At 43.9% G+C, this 18,574-nt stretch overlaps 1 long non-coding RNA gene across 1 annotated transcript in view; it reads right to left on the bottom strand.

Moving 5' to 3' along the window:
* Positions 1-1,373: 1,373 nt before the first annotated feature.
* The window catches only part of LOC143148518 (uncharacterized), a 325,304-nt gene continuing 308,103 nt past the window's right edge, over positions 1,374-18,574 (bottom strand). Inside the window, exon 3 of the long non-coding RNA XR_012992503.1 lies at positions 1,374-1,402. This is a non-coding gene — a long non-coding RNA (uncharacterized LOC143148518). The remainder of the gene's footprint in view (positions 1,403-18,574) is intronic.

Genomic DNA, 18,574 nt, shown 5'->3' with positions numbered 1-18,574 from the left:
AAATAATAATATCTTCCGTTCGATACGAACTACGAGTCAAACTCGTCCGAGATCGACTCGCAATAGCTCTTTCGATTCAAGGCGTGCAACACTAGTTGGATTCGTGCTTAGACTCGAACAAGTTAAATAGGCTCGGGCTGTGAGCTCGGCGGATCAAAATTTTGATCGACCGACGATCAAAATTAATTGTACAACTATCTTTACCATTATCATTGCTGCGTCTACGAGTTACCAGTACAGAAACTTACGTTAAATTAATCTCTACGAGACAGCGCGCGACTCGGTCTACATTATCATTTCCAACGAAAAATTACACACAACATATATCTTAAATACACCGACAGAACACTCGACGACACTCGAACACCTTGGTTTCGACGCCTTCGAGAAAAATCCGCATCAAACTTGTGGATCTCTTTCTTTGAATCACGTCTCGGTAACCAACACCTCCTAAAAACCTTATCAAAAGTCCCTATCCGAATTAACTTCGTCTCGATCGAGTACTCGAACGTCACCGAAATCCTTGTATCTCCAGCTCCGATTGAACAGAGACGTCCAATTTGCACGGACGACAATCTCGTGGCCAACCGTACGAACGAAATATTTCTCCAATCCGCGTGAAAAATTCCTCGCGCTGGATTACACAGGTGGAAAGAGCTCGCGGGAATTTCGCTAGGACGAGGGCAACGATTTCGAGAGCCCTCTTTCTGGCCACGTTCGCGCGTAACACCGCCGTTGGTCGTTCTCTCCACCCCCGCGTGCCCTTTCCTCGGTAAACCACCGCCCCCCGCGACTCGACGAGACTCGAAAAGGGGTTGGCCCAGTTTCGACGTGGACGCGTTTGTAATTGCATTCGATGGTCGGCCCCGAACGTGCACTGGCTCCGCGTCGAGATTGAGCACAGTCGGATATTTAATATAAATCGGTCGGACGACGATATTGCGGAAGAGGAAAGGACGCAGAGCGGATGGGGGAAGGGTGGGGGCGGCGTTGCATTCCCGCGGTGCGGATGCACCGCATTTCGACGCATTAACGGTGAAAAGTAGGTCGTTACGGAAGACACTTTTACACCGGCGACTTTTAGGGACTTCCCCCACTCGCCGCTCGAGACCGGAAATCGAAATCGATACTCGATCGTTCGGTACTCCTCGTCGCCGCGGGAACCTTTCGAGCCACTGTCGAGCGACGCGAAAGGATGTGCAACGGTTTAACCTTTTTCTTTGGGTAGAGATACAAACCCCTTCGTGATACAAGGTCCACTAAATGGGACGTTCGATCGAGTTGGGCCGTAGATGAACGACCCGGAATCATTAACGGGAGGTTCGTAGAGTTCAATTATCGAATTATCGAAATTCGTTCTTACCTTAACCGGTGAAGTAGCTGGTGTCTCGCATTCTTCCTGCTGAAAAAGAGAAACACGACGGTTAATCGGTGTTTTACACATTTCATTGAGCGGGCCTTGTTACCCGATCGGTTGGGAAGACAAAGAAGTTCTCGAGGAAGACCGACTCGCGGATCGCGTGACGATAGATCGAATGTCGAAAACGCGGCACGTGTTCTTTATGCGTAGAACCGTGACCGCAAACGCGAGTACAACGCGAAAATATTACGATCGAAGTCTTTGCAAAGAGTCATTGAAACCAGAAGCACCCAATACGGTCCTACCTCGGTATAACGGCGCTGGTTGGGCCTGCTGAAGTCGTTGTATCGAGGGAGGGTAGTGATTTTGTTCGAAAAGTTCCATCGAGCGAGTACAACGCGAAAATATTACGATCGAAGTCTTTGCAAAGAGTCATTGAAACCAGAAGCACCCAATACGGTCCTACCTCGATATAACGGCGCTGGTTGGGCCCGCTGGAGGCGTTCTATCGAGGTAGGGTAGTGATTTTGTGCGAAAAGTTCCATCGAGCGAGTACAATGCGAAAATATTCCGATCGAAGTCTTTGCAAAGAGTCATTGAAAAGGGAAGCAGCAGATACAGTCCTACCTCGATACAACGGCGCTGGTTGGGCCCGCTGGAGGCGTTCTATCGAGGTAGGGTAGTGATTTTGTGCGAAAAGTTCCATCGAGCGAGTACAATGCGAAAATATTCCGATCGAAGTCTTTGCAAAGAGTCATTGAAAAGGGAAGCAGCAGATACAGTCCTACCTCGATACAACGGCGCTGGTTGGGCCCGCTGGAGGCGTTCTATCGAGGTAGGGTAGTGATTTTGTGCGAAAAGTTCCATCGAGCGAGTACAATGCGAAAATATTCAAATCGAAGCATTTGAAAGAGTCATTGAAACGGAAATCATCCGGTACGGCCTTACCTCGATACAACGGCGCTGGTTGGGCCCGTTGGAGACGTTGTATCAAGGGAGGGTAGTGATTTTGTTTAAAAACACGAATAGATCGTGCTTCCATCGAGCGAGTACAACGCGAAAATATTCCAATCGAAGAATCATCTTTCCAAAGCGCCATTGAAACGGAAAGCACCCAGTACGGCCTTACCTCGATACAATGACACTGGTTGGGCCCACTGCAGTTGTTATATCGAGGTAGGGTAGCGATTTTGTTCGAAAACTCGAATAGATCGTGCTTCCATCCGTAATGAGTATCGCCCGAGAAGCAGAATAAACGCTCCAAAAGAGAGAGAGAGAGAGAAAGAGAGAGAGAAGCAAGACAGCGCGCAGCGAGCGAGTGTCGCGTTACACGCTCGGGCGATACGCACCCGAGCGCGAGATGACGCGCGCGCGAGTCATCCGTTAATGAGAATCGGAATTTTTTTTTTTTTTTGATAGTTTTCATCGTATTTTCATGACGGTGTTACGGTGAAATTTCATCCCGCCTGCGTATCTTATCGCTCTCACTTGGGTCCGGCGAGTGGTTCTTCGCGTGGAAGAAATACAAACCGAGGAACGATTCGCTTTGTCGCCTCGATCGAAACGGTACCCGTGTCTTCGCGCAAAACACAGAGACCCGAAAAGAAAATAGTCAAATAATCTTGAGAATCGCTCAAGAATCGATACCTGAATCGATGCATCGATTTCCTACAACCTTCTTCATTTTTGAAATAATTCTACCGTTCATCGACAGCGCCAAAAATGATCCAACACTATTCTCTTACTAAAATAGTAACCATACGGAGGATCGGTATTTAAACGAGGTAAAGTTAATCGTATCGATCCCTCGATTGTAAAATAAACCTCGAATCTCTATTCGAACAACGGAGCGTACGAATCGTCGGTCGTTTCAACCTCTTTAAATCGTTCCGTAAAAATACGAATCGCCGACTTACTCGATCCGCTATCGTTTTATACGACATCGACAAAAAGTCGAATCGGTGGTCGAGAACGGTCAGGGGAGAGGGGGTGAGCGAGGAAACGGATCGAGGCGTAATATTTCCTCTCGCGAGAATCCGAGCAGCGTGAATTCCCGCGAAGGCGGTCACGCGCAAACGGCGCGAAGAATTCTTTCTCGACGTCCGCTCGCTGGTTCGGCGCCAGCGTGTAACGGCCCTGGCCATTGGCGCGTGGCGGTGCTAATGAACTTCGAGGCTCACGTTTTCCGCGCAGCACGTGGCAATTTTGCATGCACCGGACGAACGCCCTGGACGAGACGCGATTCCGAGGGACCGTGATCTCGAAATCGCGACCGACGAGAAATTCGAAACGATCCCCTTAGCAATCGAGTACGAGAAACTCGCGTCGTTCGTAACAAAGCTCGATACGTGTCACGGTTAAAGTTTCTCGATTTCCAATGCTCCGATTTCGAAGCAACGATCCGACGAAAACGACCGTCGAAGACTCGAAGTGAACGCAATTCGTTACCTGGAAGGTGCGGTGGGAGCACGGTTTCGAAGAGTGGAAAAATACGTTTCGCTCTAGGAATACGGGTATATCCGTGACGAGCGTAACGAGCGAACAATCACGGTGAATGTTACGCGACGGATGCTCGAAAGGGTGTGTTACGAAGTCAAGGCGGCGGGATCTACAGGCCGGTCAGTTTTTTCGAATTAATGAAAGCATCGCGGCGTCAGCGTATCAAAGGGGCCGCGTCGGGACGTTAATTTCGATCGGTATCTACCGCAACACTTTTCTTACAATTTAGATGTAAATGCTCGGTCGCTGGATAGGGCCCGACCGAGCGAAATTCGTTATTAAACGTCGGTTCCGCGTTGCTACTGCAACGCCGGTAGATTGTTCCGGTCGTTGGTTTTCGAAGCCGGCTCCAATCGAGAGATCTTCGTTCGTTGGATGGTTGACGCGAAATTTTCGAGTCAAGGGGCCAACCGTAACGATATCGTTAATTAAATTACGCATACTCGCGCGTCCTCGGCGCGGCAGCCGATGCGCGCCAAACGTTAAACGGTAAATTACTTGTAAATACGTTATACGTTATACGTTATGCGGAATACGTTATACGTTATACGTTATGCGTTATACGTTATAGGTTATGCGGTATACGTTATACGTTATACGTGTTACGTCATCGGTTATACCTTATACGTCATACGTTATACGTTATACGTTATTCGTTATACGTTATACGTTATACGTTATACGTTATACGTTATTCGTTTTGCGTTATACGTTTTACGTTAAACGTTATACGTTATACGTTATACGTTATACGTTATACGTTATGCGGTATACGTTATAGGTTTTACGTTATACGTTATACGTGTTACGTCATCGGTTATACCTTATACGTCATACGTTATACGTTATACGTTATTCGTTATACGTTATACGTTATACGTTATACGTTATACGTTATTCGTTTTACGTTATACGTTTTACGTTAAACGTTATACGTTATACGTTAAACGTTATACGTTATACGTTATACGTTATACGTTATACGTTATACGTTATACGTTTTACGTAATACGTTGTACGTTATACGTTATACCTTATACGTTATACGTTATACGTAATCGGTGCGGTGTGCTGACACGGGAACCGGAACTTCGCGACGAAAGGGAACTTCTTGCGAAAAGTTGGCAAACTTTCGCTCGGACACGGTAGAAATTTTTCTATTTCTGAACGAGGATCACCACGAGTAGGTGTGTACAACGGAGATATTGGAAATAAATATCGAACGTTGGTTACGTTGTAACGACGTCGTTGCGAGAGACGAACGATGCACACCTCGATGCATTATTTCGCGTTGCGTTTATTTTTGTGTTGCGATTATCCTTGTTATTATATTCTCGTTGTACCTTTGGGGACGTTCTTGTTTCTCGTTTCTCGTCTTAACCATGTTGGTGAGGAGCATGTGAGAAGCATCTGCAAAGCATTGGACGATTCATCGTTTGGAGATTATTTATCGTTGGATCACACCGGTCGAACCTTGCCCTTGCGACTCCCAAAAATAAGTAATAGTCCAGGAATGGCAGTATTTAGATGACATTGGCTAAATTTTGGTGCGAAGCATCTGCGAAGCATCTGCGAAGCATAGGACGATTCATCGTTTGGAGATTATCTATCATCGGATCAAACCGACCAAACCTTATCCTTAAGACGCCTAAAAACAAATAATAGTTCAGGAATGGCAGTACCTAGATGACATAAGCTAAATTTTGGCACGAAGCATCGAACGATTCATCGTTTAGAGATTATCTATCGTCAGATCACACCTTGCTCTTGCGGCTCCCAAAAACAAATAATAGTCTAGGAATGGCAGTACCTAGATGACATTAGCTAAATTTTGGTGTAAAGCATCGGACGATTCATTGTTTGGAGTTTACTTATCGTTGTATCACACCTTGCCCTTGCGACTCCCAAAAACAAATAATAGTCTAGGAATAGTAGTACCTAGATGATATTAGCTAAATAATCGTGCAAACCATCGGACGATTCATTGTTTGGAGATTACCTATCGTCGGATCACACCTTGCCCTTGTGATTCCCAAAAACAAATAATAGTCCAGGAATAGTAGTAGCTAGATGTATACAATAATGTATACAGATCCCCGTGGAAATAAAGAGTTGTAGTCTTTAAACTGAATACACGTTGTATCTCTTGCTAAATCTTCCTTTACCACAGTTCAACAAAGTGTTGAAGTTGAGTAGATTCACGCGACAATAGATTCTGACCAAAATTCGGAAAAAATTCGGTAACTTCAATATGGAAGCTTTCATTTGCACCAAAATTGGTATTCAAATGTATTCGCAGTTGCATGTACGAATCCGAGGCAAACATTGCTGAAAACAAAATGGTATGTTCACTTTATGTATTCGGGAGAGACCTTCTCTCAGATAATCTCAAAGAGAGATAACGAAGATTCTCTCTTGACAGATTCCTCTCTTTGATAATCCTTATATAGAATTATTTTCTTTTTAGAATATTTCACCAATCGACGCGTAAAAGTCCCGTCCCAAACACACGTCTCGTAGAAGAAACGATTAAAAAACTAGCTTCTCGCACCGATCACCGATCACCCGAGTCTAAATCTCGAGAGTACCGAGACAAACGCGTCTCCCTCACGTCGATAAGAACCGCTCAGAAAACGAGCGTCCCGAGCACGTACACCGACCGATCTCGATTCTGGAGATCTCCAAGTATCGAGATATTGCACCGAGACTCCATCACCGTGGACTCTCATCGGTCCAAGATCGAGAAAAGTCTCTCGTCTCGGTCCAAGATCGAGGTAGCTCGCAGGTCGCGGTGATCGGTAATCTCGGCCGGGAATAGGACCCGGGAGAACGCGTACACGTTGAATAACAACGAAGGAACGCGATAGTAATGGAATTATCTCGCGGGGACTCGTCGTTCTCTCGGTTGTCGTCGGTTAGGCGACCCGGGCCGAGTTTCTGGCGGCGCGTGGCCGGATGCTAATGAACTCGCCGTTGAGTCACGTTTCGAGAACACAAAAGAACGGAGAGAGGACACGACCGAACCGCTAGAATCCTGGCACGGGGACCAGAAGCGCCGAGTTTGCAAATTAGCGGCATTTCGGGTGCAACTGCCTTTTCCGAGGTGAGCGCGTGCAACGTTTTTCCTCGTGCTCGGTCACCTCCTTCTACTTTTTCTTCATCCGTTTCTTTCTTCGTTTTCTTCCTCTTCTCTCCTCTTTCGTTCGTTCGTTTCACCTCGATCTCGCTTTTCCACCGAGTCGGCGTATTCAACGAGTCGACCTCTCCGCGTCCCCGATTGCACGCGCGAGCCGAACGCGATGACGCTGCCAACTGTTTCACGACGTTGCGAAATCGTCTCGAGTCGTTCGCGACGGAGTGCGTATCGGTTCGTTGGTGTACGAAATTTAGGGAAACTCGAGCAGATAAGGAGAAGGGGAACGAGCATGACACCGACATCAAGGTTTCCGTTTATTCGTCGAATCTATCTTTCGAACACGATCCATGATTACGAACGATCGATGTCTATGAAAAAAGCTCAAAAGGAGACGCCTGTGAGCTTTTAGCGCGTAGATACCCTCGATGCGCGAGAAGGTCGCGCGCAGGGTACCGTTGCGCAGGAGGGAAGATTCGAAAGGACGCTCGTTGGTCCCAAGACACTTTTCCGAAGTTTCATCGCAATAGATAGATTGACAAGGATTTTTGCATTTGGAACTCTTGGACATTATTTAAAGATCGACCCTCGGGGTTTTCCAAGTGTCTTATATTATATTATTCGATAACGAAGTGTTTTATATTATATTATATAATTCGATAATCAAGTGTTTTATATTATATTATATTATTCGATAACGAAGTGTTTTATCTTATATTATATTATATTATTCGATAAAGAAGTGTTTTATATTATATTATATTATTCGATAACCAAGGGTTTTTCATATTATTTGATAACCAACTGTTTTATATTATTCGATAACCAAGTGTTTTATATTATTCTATAACCAAGTGTTTTATATTATTCGATAACCAAGTGTTTTATATTATTCGATAACCAAGTGTTTTATATTATATTATATTATTTGATAACGAAGTGTTTTATATTATATTATATTATTCGATAACCAAGGGTTTTTCATATTATTCGATAACCAAGTGTTTTATATTATTCGATAACCAAGTGTATTATATTATTCGATAACCAAGTGTTTTATATTATATTATATTATTTGATAACGAAGTGTTTTATATTATATTATATTATTCGATAACCAAGTGTTTTATATTATTCGATAACCAAGTGTTTTATATTATTCGATAACCAAGTGTTTTATATTATTCGATAACCAAGTGTTTTATATTATATTATATTATTTGATAACGAAGTGTTTTATATTATATTATATTATTCGATAACCAAGTGTTTTATATTATTCGATAACGAAGTGTTTTATATTATTCTATAGGCTAGCTCGAGAACCGTTTCGACCACCTTACGTTATCTGTTCCGTCTTATCCGATTCGTTCGAATCGGTTCCCATCGACAAACGATGATTAATCTCAAGGTTGAGATTAGAACAATGATGCAAAAATAGCGTAACGGTACGTTTTGCTGTCGAAGGGTTAACATAAACACCCTTTCATATACAAAAGAGCAACGAATACAGTCGTATAGAACCATCGCGAATAATTTCGAGAAACTATCCCCGAAGCGAGCACGTCGATGGAACAGAATTCAGAAACTCTTAAAGACACTTTCGCGTCCAATGGCATCGCGCGAGTCAATAGTCGATCGAAATTCTTGGCACGCGCGTGCAAGCATTTTTTGTCTCCAGTCACCGAAGAGAATCGTCGAACAGAGTAAAGTAAAAAAATACCTTCTCGAAACTCTCGTGCATTCGAAACAACGATCGCACGTACGTTTCTCGTCGACTAGAACGCTCGCTTTTTTTTCTCCCGTTGCAAAGTGAATCCAGTTCGTATCCAAAATACAAAAATATTCGGAAAATCTTCGAGCGTATCCCGCACGATGGACACGAGTACTCTTCTCTCGCGGTTTCTTTCGCGCGCGGAACAACGAAGAAAGGAAATCGAAACGAGGATGAGAGGAGACACGCGCACAAGCAGGCAGGCACGCAGGCAGCCACGGGGATGAAAAATAATCACTCGATCGACTCGAATTAAAGGGAATACCACGGTCGAACATCGATCTCACTTTGGTTACTACCTGTGGCCAGCCGGCGGTAATTAATCAGCCCGCGCGGTACACACCGGTAATTAGAGGTACCGATCGACGGGCAATTAATACGCCTCTTAACCGCGATCGGCGATCGATCATCGAAATGTTATTCCCGCAGCCGTGCCAAGGGGAGAGGGAAGAATGCCAGGGATGTAACGGTATCGGATTAGCGCCAATCGAACACGCGAATGTCCTTCTCCAAGGAAACGATCGACTAACCATGCTCGTTTCGTTGTTTGTTATCGTTCATCTTCGCGATACAATTATGGTACACCGTGGGGTTAGGTCTAGCGATCGGGTTGAAGTGTATCCCATACACCAAGGCATACACCTGGAATACACCAAGTGTTGCCCATGGAAATTCAACGTTTTCGACTCGGATCGACAAATTGCTCGGCTCTTCTCGAATTCTCGATCGAATTCGTCGGAAACGGATGATTACTTCTGTTGGAATACAACGACATTAAACCATGCAGTACTTGAGAAGTGAAGGAATGGTGGACGAGCTCGATACCGGCTTTCCTATTTTTCCGTTGATGCGACGACGTGATCGATACAATCTGTTCAGTTGTTCATAACCATTCTTCGCTGCACGACTGTAATATATTTATCGAAAAATAAACGTTCTATTTACATTTTCTCTTGTGCTAAACAATTACATAATCCCACAACTTCCGAGAAGATACCTGGTTGCCCGAAGTACCTCGTTATTCTCACCTTGCTCAAGTACAGTGGATAGTTTCATCCACCTGTATTCTGTCCCTTGAATTTCGTTTCATTATTTTTTCTTTAATATCGTGGAATAAAGAGAAGAAAAAAAACAAGGGCACAATACTTTCCTCGAGCCTTAGAATTTTATTGGCTATCGCAATATGGATACACCACCTGTATTCTGTCTCTTGAATTTCGTTTCGTTATTTTTTCTTCAATACCTCCGAATAAAGAGGGAAAAAAAAATAAAAATAAGGGTACAATACTTTCCTCGAGCCTTAGAATTTTATTGGCTATCGCAACACGGATACACCACCTGTATTCTGCCTCTTGAATTTCGTTTCGTTATTTTTTCTTCAATACCTCCGAATAAAGAGAGAAAAAAAAAATAAAAATAAGGGTACAATACTTTCCTCGAGCCTTAGAATTTCATTGGCTATCGCGACACGGATACACCAGGAAATCCGCACGCGATCAGATTTCTATCCCCCGTAAGTTTCGAGCTTCGTGTTTCCTTTTCTTACAATTACGATTCCTCTTTCGTCGCGAACTAATTAACTATCGCGCGACACGGCTTCGGTTCGCCGTTATTTATCCCCGGTGTTCGATCCGACGTACGATGGATTCGAAGTTAACGATCTCCGGCGAACTGTACCTGTCTTGGAAGTGGGTTTGCGCGGGATGGCCAGGAAATTAAACGGTATACTTTGATAACTTTTTAACAGTGTACTTTATTAATTACTCGAGGTTGCTCGGACTGGGAGCTCGCGACAGATTCTCTGCGTCGAATCGAGACATGTCTCGCGATATAATAGGTTGCTCGATAAGTATTGTCGTTCGATAAGAAACGGACGTTGACGGGACTAAGATGGAAGTTAACGAACGGAAACTATTAGTTTTGCGTAAAATTTCGCGTAGATTTGTCGACTCTTTCGTATATTTACAGTTGTTCAAAGTCGAAGTGTAGTATTTTTTCACAATGGGAGAAAATGACAAAATTTATCGAACAACCTAGTACACGTGTACAAAATGGTACCATTGTTTGGTGAACACGCGCGAAGTTTCACGTAGATTTGATGATTCGTTCGTGAATTTGCAGTTGTTCAAAGTCGAAGTGTAGTATTTTTTCACAATGGGAACAAACGAGAAAACTTATCGAACAACCTAGTGCACGTGTACAAAATGGTATGTGTATAAAATGGTACCTGTACAAAATGGTACGTGTACAAACCACCGTTTGGTGAACACGCGCGAAGTTTCACGTAGATCCGTCGACTCTTCCGTAAATTTAGAGTCGTTCAAAGTTCAAGTGTCGTAAAATATTTTTACAATGGGAAAAAATAGCAAAACTTATCGAACAACCTAGTACATTATTGTCATATTTACATTTGTCCGCATTTCTATCCCTGTATGTAAAAATTCTAACCATATCTCTGCAGTTCTAATAAATTTATTCTACTTTCTATTCTTCGTTATCGGATGTCGTTGCCACCATCTCCACAATAGTGAACCCATCAAGTGTCCCAAGTAACATGAAGAGAACAAGCGAGTGCCTAAAATATTCTCGAAGACTGATGTAAATTCCGCGAGGCGTAACGGATTTGGTAATCGAGAGGCAAGACGTCGGCCGAGAGGATTTCGAGTACCGTCTTGTTAATCGGTGCTGAAAATTCGCAGATGGTCGACGGTTCCGCGATAAGATGGGCAGGTCGCGAAAATTTCACCGGACCTGCATCTGGTCGTCGTTAATGCGAGGCGATTGTCGAGTAAAACGAGGCGCGCTAAACTCTCGCGGGAATCCCCGCGTCAGCCGTGTCCTGTGTCGCGAGCGCGCTTCTTCTTCTCTCCGATAATCGCATTCGACTGTGAGATCCGCTCGGCGTCGCGGCGGCACCTGGCGTTTCCCGGGCGCTCGTTACGTGTCGCCGCCGTCGCCACGTCCTCGTGAAATAATTAATTTCAATCTTGGAATGGCCCGCCGGGACGGACAGAGAAGCTCTTAAACTCGACTTCTCCGCGAAGTTTAGTCGCAGTCGGAGCGCCACTTCCGGGGGCGGAGGGGCCGAATCGGAGACAAAACCAGAGGAAAAAGTTCCTTGGCTCGACGGACGATTTCCTCTTTCCCTTTCTCCCATTGTTTCCCTCGTTGTTTCCCTCTTTGTTTCTCTCTTCGTTCCACCGGTTCCGTTCCGTTCCGTCCCTCTTCGTTTCGCTCGCCGTCCAGCCACGTCTCGTCCTTTTTCCCGGGTTTTTCCGTTTCCCCCGTCCCCGTCGCTCGTCGCGGAAATTCGATGGATGTTCGCGAAATTATAGGGGGGACGCGAGAGGACCGTAATTGTCGACGAGCGATGTTGCGACGTCCGCGCTAAGTGAATACTTAACGCGACCGCTTTTACTGCGATTAATTCGGGCAAACTCATTTTTCGAGTTCCAGCGGGAGGTACGAGGGGAAAGTTTACGGTAGTTAACGAAGGACAGTCCTTTACCACCGCCCCGTCCCCTTTACAACGACGCTCTCGCGCTTTGCTACCAACTTTTAATGGCGCGGCGACCGTCGTCGTTCGACCACGCGCTCCAAAATTACGGCAACGGTCGAACGATCGTTTCAACGTTTCGATGTTTCGTTACGCGAACGATTCACGGTGTCCCGTGGACGATCTTTTACTGGTGCCCACGGAATTTTACAAATTTACAATAGATCGATCGTTAGGGAACCTTCTCGAAACGATACGCGCACCGACTACGAACGATTGTTAATTAAAGGGCGCGGAGACCATCCTGAAACTCGGACAATCTCTATCGAAAGCTTCTCGTATTTTTCCTCGACTCTTTGATGATGACGTCTTCTGGATCGCAATTGACAGCCAATGAGGGTAGCGTGGTTTTGGAGCAACGAATGATATTTTATCAAATATTACCAAAACGAATTTCTCTAGATGATTTGTCTACGAGCGAGAGTCTAAGTATCCTTGGTACGATTAGACAAATGTGAAGAGTTTTTTGAAAAATTTCTAGAACGAGTCATAGCACGGTTTTGGAGCATCGAACGGTATTTTATAAAATATTACCAAAACGAATTTCTCTAGATGATTTGTCTACGAGAGAGTGTCTAAGTATCCTTGATACGTTTAGACCAATGCGAAGAATTTTTTTAAAAAATTACTAGGACTAGCCGTAGCGTGTTTTGGAGTATCGAACGATGTTTTATAAAATATTATCAAAACGAATTTCTCTATATGATTTGTCTATTAGCGTTTAGACCAATGCGAAGAGTTTTTATGAAAAATTTCCAAAACGAGTCATAGTGCAGTTTTGGAGTATCGAGCGATATTTTATAAAATATTACCAAAACAAATTTCTCTAGATGATTTGTCTACGAGCGAGAGTCTATGTATCCTTGGTGCATTTAAACTAATGCAAAGAGTTTTTATAAAAAATTACTATTATAGAACGAGCCATAGCGCGGTTTTGGAGCATCGAACGACATTTTATAAAATAATTATTACTAAAATGTATTTCTCTACATGATTTGTCTATGAGCGAGAGTCTATGTATCCTTGGTGCATTTAAACTAATGCAAAGTATTTTTATACAAAATTACTATTATAGAACGAGTCATAGCGCGGTTTTGGAGCATCAGACGGTATTTTATAAAATATTGCTAAAACGAAGCAGTAGATTTTAGTGTTTCCACGAAGCAGCTTTCGATGAATTCGCGTTTTATCGGTTCAGCTTCGTTCGACTCGGTTTATTTAGTTTATCGGCACGTGCCGCGGATACAATGATCTTTCCACGGCCGATAGTTCCGTCGAGTTCGAATTCCAGGACATACCTAATTAGTCGTCCCCATTGGATGGCGCGTCGTTGCTTATCAGTCGGTTCTACTTTGTCGACAGGTTCTCAAACGGATGTCAACATTTAATTACCGAACCTGTCTCGCGTCGTTTACTCGACCGTCGATTCGCGTACTACGAGGAGATCGTAAGTTGTCTCTGCGAATCGCACGACAGTGAATCAAGGGGCTGAGTCTTTGCTCCGACCAATCCCTACACGGGATCATTGCATTTGGGTGTTGAGCGATCGCGTCGAATAAAAGTGGAATCTCCCTGTATCTGCGTTATAAAAATTCTACGTGTTCGGTATTTTTAGCACAGATCTGAAGAAAAATATAGCACTTCTAACTCTAATATAGCATTCTTCGTGTTCGCTTGTAAAATTATAGGTATTATTAGCACAGATCCGAAGAAATATATAGCATTTCTAACTCTAATATAGCGCACTTCGTGTTCGCTTATAAAATCACAGGTATCTTTAGCATAAATCTGAAGAAAAATATAGCACTCTTTCTGTTCGCTTATAAAATTACAGGTATCTTTAGCACAGATTCGAAGAAAAATATAGCCCCCTCTAACTAACTTTAATATAGCGCTCTTCCTGTTCGTTTGTAAAATTACAGGTATCTCTAGCACAGGTTCAAAGTAAAATATAGCACATCTAACTCTAATATAGCACTCTTTCTGTTCGTTTGTAAAATTACAGGTATCTCTAGCACAGGTTCAAAGTAAAATATAGCACATCTAAATCTAATATAGCACTCTTTCTGTTCGTTTGTAAAATTACAGGTATCTCTAGCACAGATTCAAAGTAAAATATAACACTTCTAACTCTGATATAGGATTCTTTGTGTTAGCTTATAAAATTACAGGTATCTTTAGCACAGATTCAAAGAAAAATATAGCATTCTCTAACTAACTTTAATATAGCACTCTTCCTGTTCGCTTATAAAAATACAGGTATCTCTAGCACAGATTCAAAGTAAAAAATAGCACATCTCACTCTAATATAGCACATCTAACTGTAATATAGCACACTTCGTGTTCGTTTATAATATTATAGGTATCTCTAGCACAGATTCAAAGTAAAGTATAGCACATCTAACTCTAATATAGCACTCTTCGTGTTAGCTTATAAAATCACAGGTATCTTTAGCACAGATTCGAAGAAAAATATAGCACTCTCTATCTAACTTTAATATAGCACTCTTCGTGGTCCCTTATAAAATTACAGGTATCTCTAGCATAGATTCAAAGTAAAATATAGCACATCTAACTCTAATATAGCACTCTTTTTGTTCGCTTGTAAAATTACAGACATCTCTGGCACAACTTCGAAGAGAAATATAGCACTCTTTAACTCTAATATAGCACTCTCTCTTTCTGTTCGCTTATAAAATTATAGATATCTCTAGCACAGATTCAAAGTAAAATATAGCACATCTAACTCTAATATAGCACTCTTCGTATTCGTTTATAAAATCACAGATATCTTTAGCACCCATCCGAAGAAAAATATAGTATTTCTAACTCTAATATATCACTCTTCGTGTTCACTTATAAAATTAGAGATCCGAAGAAAAATATAGTACTCTCTAATTCTAATATAGTACACCTCGTGTTCCGTTATAAAATCACAGGTATCTTCAGCACAGCTCCAAAGAAAAATATAGCACTCTCTAGAGAAGAACGTTATCGCAAACAAAGCTCAAAATTTGAGTACCTCGGGCATCCAAAGTATCGACAAGGCATCGTTCCACGAGTTTCTACAAATCATACGCTACCGATCCGATTAACCAACGACCTGTAATCTCTCTCAGTGTCACCGGCGCGGACCGAGAATCCCACTATAAACGCGTATCGAACGATCGAGGTAGATCGAGAAGATCGAACCCTCGGCGAGTAAAATCGCGAAAAAAGTATATTCGAGGTTGCGTTATCGTTTCGCGGTAACGCTCTAGGTCCCCACGCGGCGGTTCCGGCTGGAAATTAAATGTTTTCGTTAGATCTCGCAATAAAAACACGGAGCCGGGGTTCCGTGGGCATTGAAGCCACGCAAGAATACGAACGTCCCGATAATTCCCCGCACCGACGACGGGCCGATAAATTTCGCGGAATCCTTCCGCGACTACAAAAGACCATTGTCCCGTATATTTTTCCACGTTCAGGTATCTCCCTCTCGGTGGAAAGTCGACCGAGGGTGGGGGTTAGGTGCCGCGTGGTGCTCTCGGTCGTTTCGCGGTGGAAAAAAAAGAAAAGAGGAGAGAAATAAGAAGAAAAAAAGAGGAAACACACCGGCAACGGAAGTAGAAAAGGTTTCTGGCCGGGAAAGGAAGTCGCCGAACGTCTTCGTACGCGTCCTTCTCCTCTTATCTCCCGCCGTCTCTTTCCGCGCGTTGCGCGCGTGCATCGCGAACGAGTTCAAAAACCTCGCACCGGTGTTCTCGGCTCGGTGTTGCTCCCACTTCCGCGAGAACACTCAGAAGCTACCAATTTGCACCAAAGGGACGTAACGTTGCGACGATAGAGTCGATTTCAAGGCGATATAGGTTCAGGGCGCGCGTGGCCACGATGTAGAAAAATGTTCGTCCAGGAGTTGGCGCGCTGCGCGTTGCACGCTGCGCGTTGCACGCTGCGCGTTGCACGCTGCGCGTTGCGCGTTGCGCGTGGTACTCTTGTGAGAATTTACCGTACGAAGAAGCGAGCGTACGGTAACTCGCGCTCGACCGCGCCGACGAGGAATTCGAACGGCACGCGGCTCTTTCAGCGCTTCGAACCAACGGATTGCAACAGTTTCTCGCGTGTACGGACCGATCGCCAACATTCGACGTTTCTGCTCGCGAAAAGAAACGTTTCTCGTTTCTTCGCGCGAATTTGTAACCGTACCAAAAACCGATAACATTTTCGCACACATTCCCAAAACAACGCACGAGACTCTTTCTGTTCGTATAACAACGCATGACACTCCATACGACTGACCGCTGATAATCGAAATTCCTTTTGCATACGTTCCAATAAGAATTCACGAGACTCTTTCCGTTCCCATAATGAAGCACTCCTTACGCAACGCAGGACACTCGGGACAAGAACAGATATAAAAACCCGTGATCAGATCCGCAGGAATCTGTGACCAAAGATACCGCAATTAAAGTGTAATACAGAAGAAAATAATAAAGAGTTCGATCTCCCGTTGGAGATCAACATTTTTTATCAAATACTTAATTATTACGTGACAAATTCGTGAAAAAGGCGATCCTCGAAAACGTTGAGTTCGATCTGTTCGATGATCTTTTCGCCAAAGATCACGTCTTTCGTCACTGATCGTCTTTCGTCACGTACTCGATCGAAATACGGTGCAGCGCAATGTGGGAGGGGTCGACGATTTTATCGGTTTCCGGTTTCTCTGTAAACACAGGGTGGAAGGGAAGATATAGTACTCGGGTGAAGAAACGATCGCTATTAATTAGCGTTGCGTCGCGGGTTTTGCGTTCATTGTTGCAACCTTGGTGTGCCGGTTTTTAAATCGGCCCCCGCGATAAAAGTACATAGTTACGATTCATCGTCGTTAAGGATTCGCTCGAAACGCTACTTCCTTCGTTCTGGACACTCGCAACGGAACGAAGAAAAAGGAAAACGGAGAGACGGTTGCGGTAGTGGTGGCGATGAGAAATAAAAGACGAAAAACTCGCTTCCTGCGAGTGGCTCGCTCGCTTAATCTTCGTTGATTCGGCTCCCGATTCGGATAACTCGAACAACAGCGCGAAATTCGTAATTACGTTACACGTTGGTGAAAGGATTCGTTTCGATTCGTCTCCGCGGCGAACCATAATTTTCAAACGGCTTCGCGGTTGCGATTTTAACGATCACGCGCGGATACGTTTCGAACGACGTTTCCGCGATGCGAACGACGCGCGCGTCCGCTGAGAAAACGCTCCCAGTTCGAAGATTAAATAACACGCGCCTCGTCTCGTGCGATTCGAGATCGAGCCTTGCGATTAGATCGGGCGGCAACAATCGTTCCCTGATTCGCAAAAATCACCGAACATCGCCGAGATAAATCGACGATCGAGACGCAACCATTCCGAGGGAACGAGTCTCGGCATCGTTGATCGTGCGAGTTCCCGCTCGCTTCGAAATTATTACGGTAATTATTTACACTACGGACCGACCTCCGCTATTTTTTACGACCTTAAAACGTACCTTCAGCGTCTCGAGCGTTCCCTGTACGCGTAGGCGTTTGTCGAGCTTAATTCTAGACGAAAATATCGAGTACACTGTGTACAAAGCTTTGGATAGGCTCAGAATCGGAGCAGATTTGAGCTGAATTTTTTAAAGACTTTTGTAGAGTGAGGAACCGATGTTTTAGGTTTCAAGAGCTATGAGAAACGTAACGTGAGCGTTTTGAGCGTTCCCTGTACGCGTACGCGTTTGTCGAGCTTGTTGTACACGAAAATATCGAGTATATTGTGTATAAAGTTTCGGATACGCTCAGAATCGGAGCAGATTTGAGCTGAATTTTTTAAAGATTTTTCTAGAGTGAGGAACCGACGTTTTAGGTTTCAAGATCACTGAAAAACGTAACGTGAGGGTTTTGAGCGTTCTCTGTACGCGTACGCGTCGCTTGAGCTTGATTCTCGATAAATACATTGAGTACACTGTGTACAAAGTTTCAAATATGCTCAGAATCGGAGCAGATTTGGACCAAATTCTTCAAAGACTTCCAAAGTGAGAAACCGACATTTTAGGTTTCAAGAGCTATGAGAAACGACCCTGTGTATAAAGTTTCGGATACGCTCAGAATCGGAGCAGATTTGGACCAAATTCTTCAAAGACTCTTCCAGAGTGAGAAACCGACATTTTAGGTTTCAAGATCACGGAAATCTATCGCAAATAATTACGATCCATGCTTCTCGAACTCGTAGAAATCTCTGAAATAAATCACGCGCGGTTCTC

This window comes from Ptiloglossa arizonensis, chromosome 6 (genome assembly GCF_051014685.1).
Source record: "Ptiloglossa arizonensis isolate GNS036 chromosome 6, iyPtiAriz1_principal, whole genome shotgun sequence".
NCBI lineage: Eukaryota > Metazoa > Arthropoda > Insecta > Hymenoptera > Colletidae > Ptiloglossa > Ptiloglossa arizonensis.
Note: the sequence above shows the minus strand (reverse complement) of the source record. Positions and strands in the feature narration are given on the sequence as shown.